The sequence below is a fragment of the Halichoerus grypus genome, chromosome 13 (assembly GCF_964656455.1).
Source record: "Halichoerus grypus chromosome 13, mHalGry1.hap1.1, whole genome shotgun sequence".
NCBI lineage: Eukaryota > Metazoa > Chordata > Mammalia > Carnivora > Phocidae > Halichoerus > Halichoerus grypus.
Genome location: NC_135724.1, coordinates 2,456,779 through 2,465,716, shown reverse-complemented (window position 1 = coordinate 2,465,716; position 8,938 = coordinate 2,456,779). Strand labels below are relative to the sequence as shown.

Sequence of the window (8,938 nt, the reverse complement as noted above, 5' to 3'; positions counted from 1 at the left end):
TGCATTTTTACAGGCAGGAGGGCAAATTTATTGTGAGACAGAGAAGGTCCTAGACATCGCCCAGACCCAAGCCTCCCAGAACGTGGGGATCCTGGGAGCGCCGAGTGGACGGGGAGGCTGGGTGCCGCGGTGCAGGGTCAGAGGTGACGTGGGGAATTGGTCATCCACTTCCGCTCTTCACTGTGCCTTGGGGCTCACAGCAGCCCACCTTCTAGGTTATGTAATTACAGGAACAGCCCCGTAAGCTTTGTTCCCATTTCACAGCCGAGAAGGTAACATTTAGAAGACTGAATCCAGCTTTGAGAGTATTGTGCCTTTAGGAAAATATTTTAGTTAGAAATAGGGATTTTTAACATATTATAAATATATCTTATGTGGATAAAGTCATTAGAGTAGGTCTAAGATATCATACATTTCTGTATTACTAATTAGCACAATAAAAAGAAATAAGACCTTACTCTAGCAAGTAGCCTTGAAAAAGAACACAGATGACAAGAATCTGTTCCTTATAAACACTTGCACGGGGATACACAAGTTTACTAATGAGAACAGAGGGACATTCTTAAACAGAGGTCAGAACAGCTGCAGGATTCAGTAAGGTGCTGGACCCAACAGCCACAGACCCGACCACACCTCACTACCACGTCCGCCCCCCTCCCGTCCCTACAGAATGGCTTTTATGTTACGTAAGGCACTGGATGAAGGACGAGACAAACAGGGAGTTCGTTATGACCTCAAAGAGCTTATCTTCCACATGTCTTAACTGGAAACGTTCAACTTTCTTCTAATAACGTTTTTAAAAATAAATAGTTGCTTCATGCTCAGTAGGGAGCCAGAGGGCTGACTTTGTCATTGGTCTCTGGTGCATTATCCACATATGCTATTTCAGAGCAATGTTTTCCCTGTTCTCTGTGCACCTGCCAAAGTGTGGGCGTGGCCAGTAAGAACCCCCGTGGGAGGCCAGTGGTGGCGGGGCTGAGAAGGACAGGCTGGGGTCTACTCTGGCCAGAGGGGTGGAGCACTGAGCCCCCAGTGAATTTGCTAAAATCTACCCGCCAGAATCTGTGGGTCATTCCCAGCAGAGAAGACTATTAACATAACTTACGGCAGCAGGATTTAAAAATCCCAGCAGGGTGGTAACTTTTGCTTTCTTGATCTTTTTAAAATGCCATTAACCATTCATGGAATTTTTGCTTTTCACTAGACTCTAAAGGTCAACAGACTTGGTTGTTATCAGCACTACCGTTCCCACTTCCCTTGGGTCCTGGGTCCGAGGGAAGCACCTGGTCACTGGGGTCCAGCAGGGGCACCCAGGAGATGCTCAGAGGACACGTGCTGCGCGACCAGACATCCGGATCCCAGGGATCCCAGCCATGGAGTGGATCAGTCGCTCGTGTTGACTGAGGAACCAGCAGGCACACATGAGTGTGTCGTATTTCAGAGATGGTCCAACTATAGATTCTAGAGGAATGGAAAGCAAGGGAAAGACTGTGGATCTATGCACTTGCACAGAAGAGGCTTATCTGATCTCTGAATTGTGGGCTGGACATTGAGGGGAAAACTGCAGAACTTAGACCGACAGAGTGTAGTCAGGGTAGCTCAGGAACGGGGAACCTGAATAAAGGTAATAAAACCGGAGGCAGTGACATTTCCAAAGGGGCGGCCTCATTTCCTTTTTGGGACTTCTAACCACAGACAGAAGGTACTCCCTGGAGAGCAGCCCCCCTTCCCTCTCCCCTGCACAGGAAGGCCGCTAACCTTGGAGACCCCAGCTTCCTGGACTCCGTGCCCCCCGACAACTGTGTGGTGCTCCAGGCACACGCCACACACGTGTCCGATAACACGGCACACGGAACATGAAGAGAAAGCCGCTGGCCTCCCCACCCAACCCGGTGAAGCCACACAGTCTTCCCGAAGTCCACCCAGAGCAAACAGGGTCGGGTTTGATGTTTCCCAATGAAAGTCTGAAGGCTTCGCAGTCTGGAGAGTGAGTGTTGTAAGGGTTTTTTTTTTTTTTTTTAAAGATTTTATTTATTTGACAGAGAGAGAGAGAGAGAGAAGAGCAGGGGGAAAGGGAGAAGCAGGCTCCCCGCAAAGCAGAGAGCCCAATGCAGGACTCGATCCCAGGACCCCGGGATCATGACCCAAGCTGAAGGCAGACGCTCAACCGACTGAGCCACCCAGGCGCCCCTGTTGTAAGGGTTTTGAGCCATCTCACGGAAGAAGGGATGGGAGGAAGGGAGAGCTTTCTTAAGTTCAGAAGCTTGCTGTTTAGGAGGACAACAGCATTGAGGGGGGGCAGACACCTGCCCATCTGACCTTGGGCAAGTCAGCTGAACTCAGCCTGGCTCCCACCTGCCTGACCTACCTGATCAGGGGGCTGGGAGAGTCAGGTGACAGGACAGCCACACCGTGAGATGTGTAAGACGTGGGAAAGCGTGGACTGTCTCCACAGCGCCCGGCCGCGCCCACACAGCACTGGGAAGGGTCCGCGAGTCCTGCCCTTGCACACAGCGCCACGACCAACCCTCAGATTCAACCCACCAACTCTGGCGAGAAGCTTCGGCGCCGGCCCCAAAGCTGCTCCTCAGCGCAGCCGCGTCCTCCGTGGGACGCCCGCGATCCTGAAGACCAAGGTGTTCCGGACTGTGCTGCACGCGGCCAGGCTTTGTCACAGCCAAGGGGAGCTTCTGCTCCCCACAGACTACCAACAAATTCAGTTACACCTGGAATGCAGATGAACGGACTGCTTGGAAGCCGTCCTAACTGGCTGAGACTGGTGCCCCCGGGTGTGGACGTCAGCCCCCCGGCCGGCTCGTGCAGCCCCTTGCTTGGCGGCCCGCCGGCAGGAACCAGACTTTGCTTCCTTTTCCTCGACTCCCCATGTTGAGACTCCACAGCCCCCAGAGGTTGTGGCAGAGGTTGGGGAGGGAAGTGGGCAGGTAATGGACTCCCCTGGTGATTAATACCGGGAACAGCACAAGAGGGGGCCCTGACCGGGGAAGGCATTTGGAATTCAGTGGTTTCTTTTCAGGAAGAGTGGAAAACTAAGTACAGAGGGAAATCAAGAGCATTCAAAAGGCCACTGGCGGGCCAGACCTCACGGCAGGTGCCGGGGATCCGGCGGCGAGCAACAGGTAACGCGTTCATTAGCCAGGGGAAAGCTTTCAGGAACCTAGGTGGGAAGCGGAGGTTCAAGCAATTCAGTTGTAAGTACTTCAAGAAGTAGCATGACGGGGACGGGAACTAGGTGCGTGGACGCTGGTGTGCGTGGACAGATGGAACGGAACAGGAACGGTGGACGCTGGTGTGCGCGTGGACAGACTGTCCCAAGGAGGAAGGAGGCGGGGACCGGGAGGCAGGCTCACTGGGCTGACTTTGAGTTTCCACAGCAGGCGGGTCTCGGGACGGTCCAGTGACACCCCCACCCTCCCGCCGTGTTCTCCCATTTGATGTCATGCGAGGGAAGCTCCCCAGTGCTCCAGACCTCCTTCCACTTCCTCTCCCAGCTGATGACTCACTCTGGCTCCAGGAGAAGCACTCAGACAGCAGCCCCTCCTGGGCCCGCGGGGTCCGCAGACCACACACACACACACACACCTAGCCACCGCCTCCCCCTGCGCAGGGGGCTCACATGCGGTCTCCCATGGAAGTTCAGATCTGGGGGCAGTGACAGCCAAATACCACCATGCTGTTTTGCTGCTTTGAAGACCGTTTTTAAAATTCACTATCTCAGAAGCAGCTAGAAAACACAGTAATGGTAACAATTTAAAAGCTTCTCCACCTGACTTCCCCCCACGGAGACTGCATAACATCTCTCCTGACTCCTTACTCTTTGCCCATATAAATACGCTCTCCGTTTTCACGTACTTAGAGGCAGGTATGGGAGCTCAGCCAGAACACACGTGTAAAATGGAGCATAATAACTGTGCTGGGAGGGGCGCATGACCCTGACCCTGGAGGTCAAGGGCCCTTCCCATGGTTAGGGGCTGTATTTTGTCCCCCAAAACGTCTGTGCACAGCCTAACCCCCAGTGCCTGTGACCTGATTAGGAATAAGTTATTTGCAGGTGCAATGAAGTTAAGAGGAGAACATAGGGGGCTAGGGTGGGCCCTACTCCAATGACTGGTGCGGACAGAGACACAGCAGGTCTACAAGCAAGGGGACCCCGAGGAACAGTGGCGGCCACCTGAAGCTGCAAGGCGAAGAAGGACCCTCCCCTGGAAACTTCAGAGGGTGCATAGCCCTGCCCACACCTTGATTTTGGACTTGGGGCCCAGAACTGGGGTGAATGTATTTCTGTTGGCACTCATCCAGTCTGTGGCCCTCTGCTACGGCAGGGAACTAACACACAGGGCAAAGGGCAGAGCTGCCGCAGACTCCGAAGCAGGAGCTTTTAGAAGGGAGGAGGCGGAGGGCGGCGGGCACAGCGTGTGCAAAGGCCCTGAGGTAAGGGAGGCTGTGAGTGGAGTCCGAGTGTGACAGGAAGGAGACGGAACACCACGAATCGGCTGTGGTCAGGACCATCCTGCAGCAGATGAGTCATCTCAGCTGAGACGACTGACGCTGCCACGTGAGTGAGCCTTCATCCATTTCTAGACCGAGTCTAGGCCGGGTCGGGGACGAGCAGGCTCCGCAGAGGCTGAGTTCCCAGAAAGCCTGGGGAACAGACGAGTGTCTGTGCCTCCCCCTCCCCGATTCCTACGTTGAAGCACTGACCCTGCGTGATGGCAGCAGGACGGGGGCCTATGGGAGGTCACGAGGGCAGGACTCGTGCCCTCAGGAGAGACCCCCCCCGGCTCCCAGCCCCTTCTCCAGGGGACGTCACAGCAAAAAGACACCATCCATGAACCCACACGAGGGTCCGCCCCAGACGCCGAATCTGCCAGCACCTTGATCTTGGGCCTGGGGCGTCTAGACCTTCGAGAATGAACATCTGCAGTTTCTCAGCCCCCGGTCTGCGAGCCTAAGAGGCAGCCCGGCGGAGGTGAGCAGGGCCGTCCGGAGCGGTAGCTGCAGGCTGGCCTCCCTGGTGTCCAGGACTCGGCAGCAGCCGTGGCCCTGACGACATCGACGGAAAACCCAGCTCCATCCAGACCCCCCAGGAGCGTCTGAGAAGAGCCGGCTGCTGGATCTGGGGGTACGGACAATTCCGCCTTAAGGCGTCAGATTATACCCCCACGCTCGTCGTCGCCACGCCTGTTCCCTCAGGCTTATCAGACCGAAGGTGGTCTCCAGCTCGCAAGAGCCCTGCCCCAACGTCGTCGGAAACCACCTGAAAGGGAAGTTATGGAATTGCAGAAAAACGTGCTTGCGGACATGTGCTGGCAGTCCCTGGAGGTTGCTGCTCCCGGGTCGGCTGGTAGGTGAAGCACCGTCAGAGCAGGGCCGCAGTGAGCGTGAGGACGCAGCCTGGGGCGCCGGCCTCCCTGCCACAGAGTGCTCTGCTGGAGGAGGAAGAGGCAGACGACAGGGCAGCTCGTCCACCTTCCCAGCTGTCTGCTCACACATTCACGATCCTATGACTGGGTAAGATGTTAACATTCTGCAGCCCTTACAGGGACAGAAACACCTCTCCGAGTATCAACAAGTCATAGGACGCTGGCCTCGCTCCTAGCACCCGGCCCGCCAGGCCCGAAGTCACGTCGAGACCGGCCTTTCTGATGTGTGGGGAGAGACTCCGCTCAGGCGCACTGGGCACACCCTTCCCTCGGCGGGCGGGGGGTCTGGAGACCTGGCGGTCCTGGTGACCGACTCGGTCACCTCGAGGGAATGCTGCGTCCCACCGGCCCCGGGAGGCTCCAAAGGGTAGGCCGGGCACAAGCTGCCCACGCCAGGGGCCCGGCAGCTGGAACGAGGTGGGCAGGCGGCTTCAGAGCGGAAGTACCTGGAGCGTAACAGGGGGTGGCCAGGGCATGCCCTTTCTTGTAGACGCGCTCCTGCCTTGCTCAGAGGGTTTGGGCGCGCATTCCTCCGTATCCGTGAACCTGGGATGGGAAATGTGACTTCCTGCAGGTGTTGTGGAAACAGCTGGTTAATATTTGACAAGCACCTGAAGATAGGAACCGTCGGTCGAGGGTAACAAACCCCAGCAGGGGCCTCCTGTGACCAGCCCACGGGTTGTCTTCCACGGCATCTCCCCCGTGAGCCGTGGCAGGGACTCATGCGGATGGCATCTCCCCGGTAGGTATGTGCACGCCACTCAGCTCAGAACACCAGCTCTGGTAATTAGGCTCACCTACGCCATGACCACAGGTCCACGAGGGCCACATGACTCAGCGCACAGTCCGTGGCAGTGAGAAGAAACGCACAGGCTCTGCGCACGGCTCGGGGCCAGAGCTAGTGATCAAAGGACAAAACAATGTGCCTTCGACTCAGAGCATATTTCCACCCACCTCCAGAACAACTCATAAATCCCTGACACGGGGCGTGACGGCTCCTGATGGTTACGCGCAGGGAGGAAATGCGTCGGCTCCGGCCATAGGTTTCTAAGTGGCCTGGGGCCCAAAGAGTATCATTTGAGTCTTAACTAAACCAAACCTGTTTCTTTCTGAAAACACAGAAAACACCTGAATCCCAGAACTGTTGATCTAAACTGTCCAGATTCAAATCCCCAACCCCTATCCACGTGGCCCCACGGGAGACAGCAGGTCTCACCAGGCGCGCAGCATGGTACTGGGTGACTTCTTTACAGAACCTTCCAGATTCCAATCAGGGAAAACAATGCTCCGCGTGGTCATCAGCCCATCACGGTCCCACCGGAGACACGGTCGGAGGCTTCCCGTGGGCCCTGCCGCTCCCCCCGGGGGTGAGTCTGCACTTCTTGAGACACAAGGGAAAGGGTGATAATTATATTTACAGAAAGGGGAGGGGGACGGGTACCAGCAGAGCGGGAGGTCATGGTAGGCAGGGGCTGTGGGTTTGGTGTCAGGAAGCCCATGCGACGGGGTTACCACGAGCTGGGCACTATCTGCACATTTCAGAGCATCGCTTCTTCATCCTCTCCTCGCTCTGTGGACTCATCTTACAGATGATGCAGCTCGGAGGCCGGGAGAGGTCGGGGGACCCCAGGTCGCAAGCGGCAACCTCACGGAAGACCATCTCCAGCGTTCCAGCTCCACTCGGCCCTGAACTGACCGGGGGACCCGGACAAGGCACTTCATTTCTTCTAAGAAAGGATTTCTCGATGCGTTGAATCTTGCATTTATTAAGGAAAAGAGCTCCGTCCAAAGGCCAGAGGGGGCACCTCTCCCCCACTCCACGCCTTACAGCATCTGCTCTCGTGGTGCAAAAGACGTCAGCGGCAGTTCCTCACACCCCTCCACATGAAAACCACCGCGGAGCAACAGTAAAGACCGAAGCCTTGCAGGAATACGTCATGCAATGAAGTCCCTTTTAAATCTTACTGAGAATGGCATTTAAATGAGTAATTATATAACAAACGCCGAAGGTACAACAAGCACATTATGAACACGAGACTGCCGAAAGCTTACATCCTGAACTTGAGCTTTCCATGCGGGCTCTGCTGGGCATCTGGTTTCTAAATGGTATATTTAGGGCTTAAAAAGATCAATATCCTTTCAGAAGGCACTGATTTAGGACTACTAAGCTGAGGCCTTATGATTTTCTTGCTCCATCAAAATCAAGATTGTCCAGGATGGCCCTTTTATAGGATACCCAGTGCTTACCCAACGCACCGCTATAATACTATAATAACGTGTCTCAACCCTTCATACTCCTTACAAATCACAGCATTTCTTATTTGACCCCCTTTGCAGAATTTAAACAAGGCGTGGTAACATCTAAAGACAGAGTAGAACCGACCTAAAAGAGCAAAAGGGCATGACGGAGTGGGAGAAAATGGGCATGGGGCGGCAAACCTGGATTCCCGTCCCATCTGCCTCCGGCCGCGAGGCAGCCTTGGATGGGTCAGCTGGCCTCTCGGAGCCCCACCTGCCGTCCTTCTGGGGAAGCGAGGGGCTGGAGGAGGCTGGCTCGGGGCCCAGCAGCCGGTGAGAGCACTCTGCTTCGGAGAGTGCCGGCTCTGCACACGCAGCAGCTCTACGACACAAGCATTCCCCACAAGGATTAAGCAAAGCCGCCCACGTCCTGTCAGACTGTGACAGCTGGTTTCCTGAAGCCAGAGGCCAAGTCCAAGACGAGGTGCTATGAAAACTCACTCCTGGAGTGTCTGCTCGGCACCAGAAGGAGCAGCGAGGGAGCAGGGCAAAAGGAGCCGGGCTCTATCACACCCACACAAGTGTGTGCACGCCCCTGCACACGTGCATGCTCTCTCTCTCCCTCTTCCGAGTTCTAGGACGCTAGGACGACATCTGCACGTGTTCTCCAGCCTGTCGCTTTGAGGGGGCAGTCCTCAGACCTAACCTAATCTACGTCTGCCTCAAACCCCTTACAGAGTGAGACAGGGTACACACAGGAAAGAGAAGCCCGTGCCAGACCTCTGTCCTCAGCTGGAGCAGGTGTAACGGCCCTACAACAAAGGTGGGGCCCTTAGTTTGTGCACTGCTCTGTCCCCAGCACCACGGCAGTGACCGGTACATAGTAGGTGCTCAGTAAATTCCCGTTAAGTGACTGGGAGCAAACGGAAGTAACCATGAAGCTAGCCCCTCTACCCCAACCAAGCACATGTGCTCACCTGCCCACGCACACACACACTCACGAGCAGCACGTCCGTGCTTGGAGACCCGTCCTTGGTTTGTGGCATCACGCCCAACGGGAGCCACACGTGAACCACGGGGAAGCCCAAGGGGTGGGAGTGGCCGGCAGGACCGGCAGAGCTGGACGGAGCCGCCGAGGTCCGTCCAGCCTGGGGCCCCAAGAGGAGAGCTGAAGACCCGGGGCCCTGAAGGCTCCTCTAGGGGCAGAGTCCCCCCTGAACATGGAAGCCCTTGCTCAGAAGGAACCGAGGACCCTGCAG

General features: G+C 56.0%; 1 long non-coding RNA gene across 1 annotated transcript; it reads right to left on the bottom strand.

Moving 5' to 3' along the window:
• On the bottom strand, positions 1 to 7,865 carry LOC144379822 (uncharacterized). Its single transcript, XR_013443234.1, has 2 exons — positions 1,284 to 7,865; positions 1 to 314 (listed from the first exon to the last, which is right to left on the bottom strand). It is a non-coding gene; the product is annotated as an uncharacterized LOC144379822 (long non-coding RNA).
• Between the last annotated feature and the right edge of the window lie 1,073 nt (positions 7,866 to 8,938).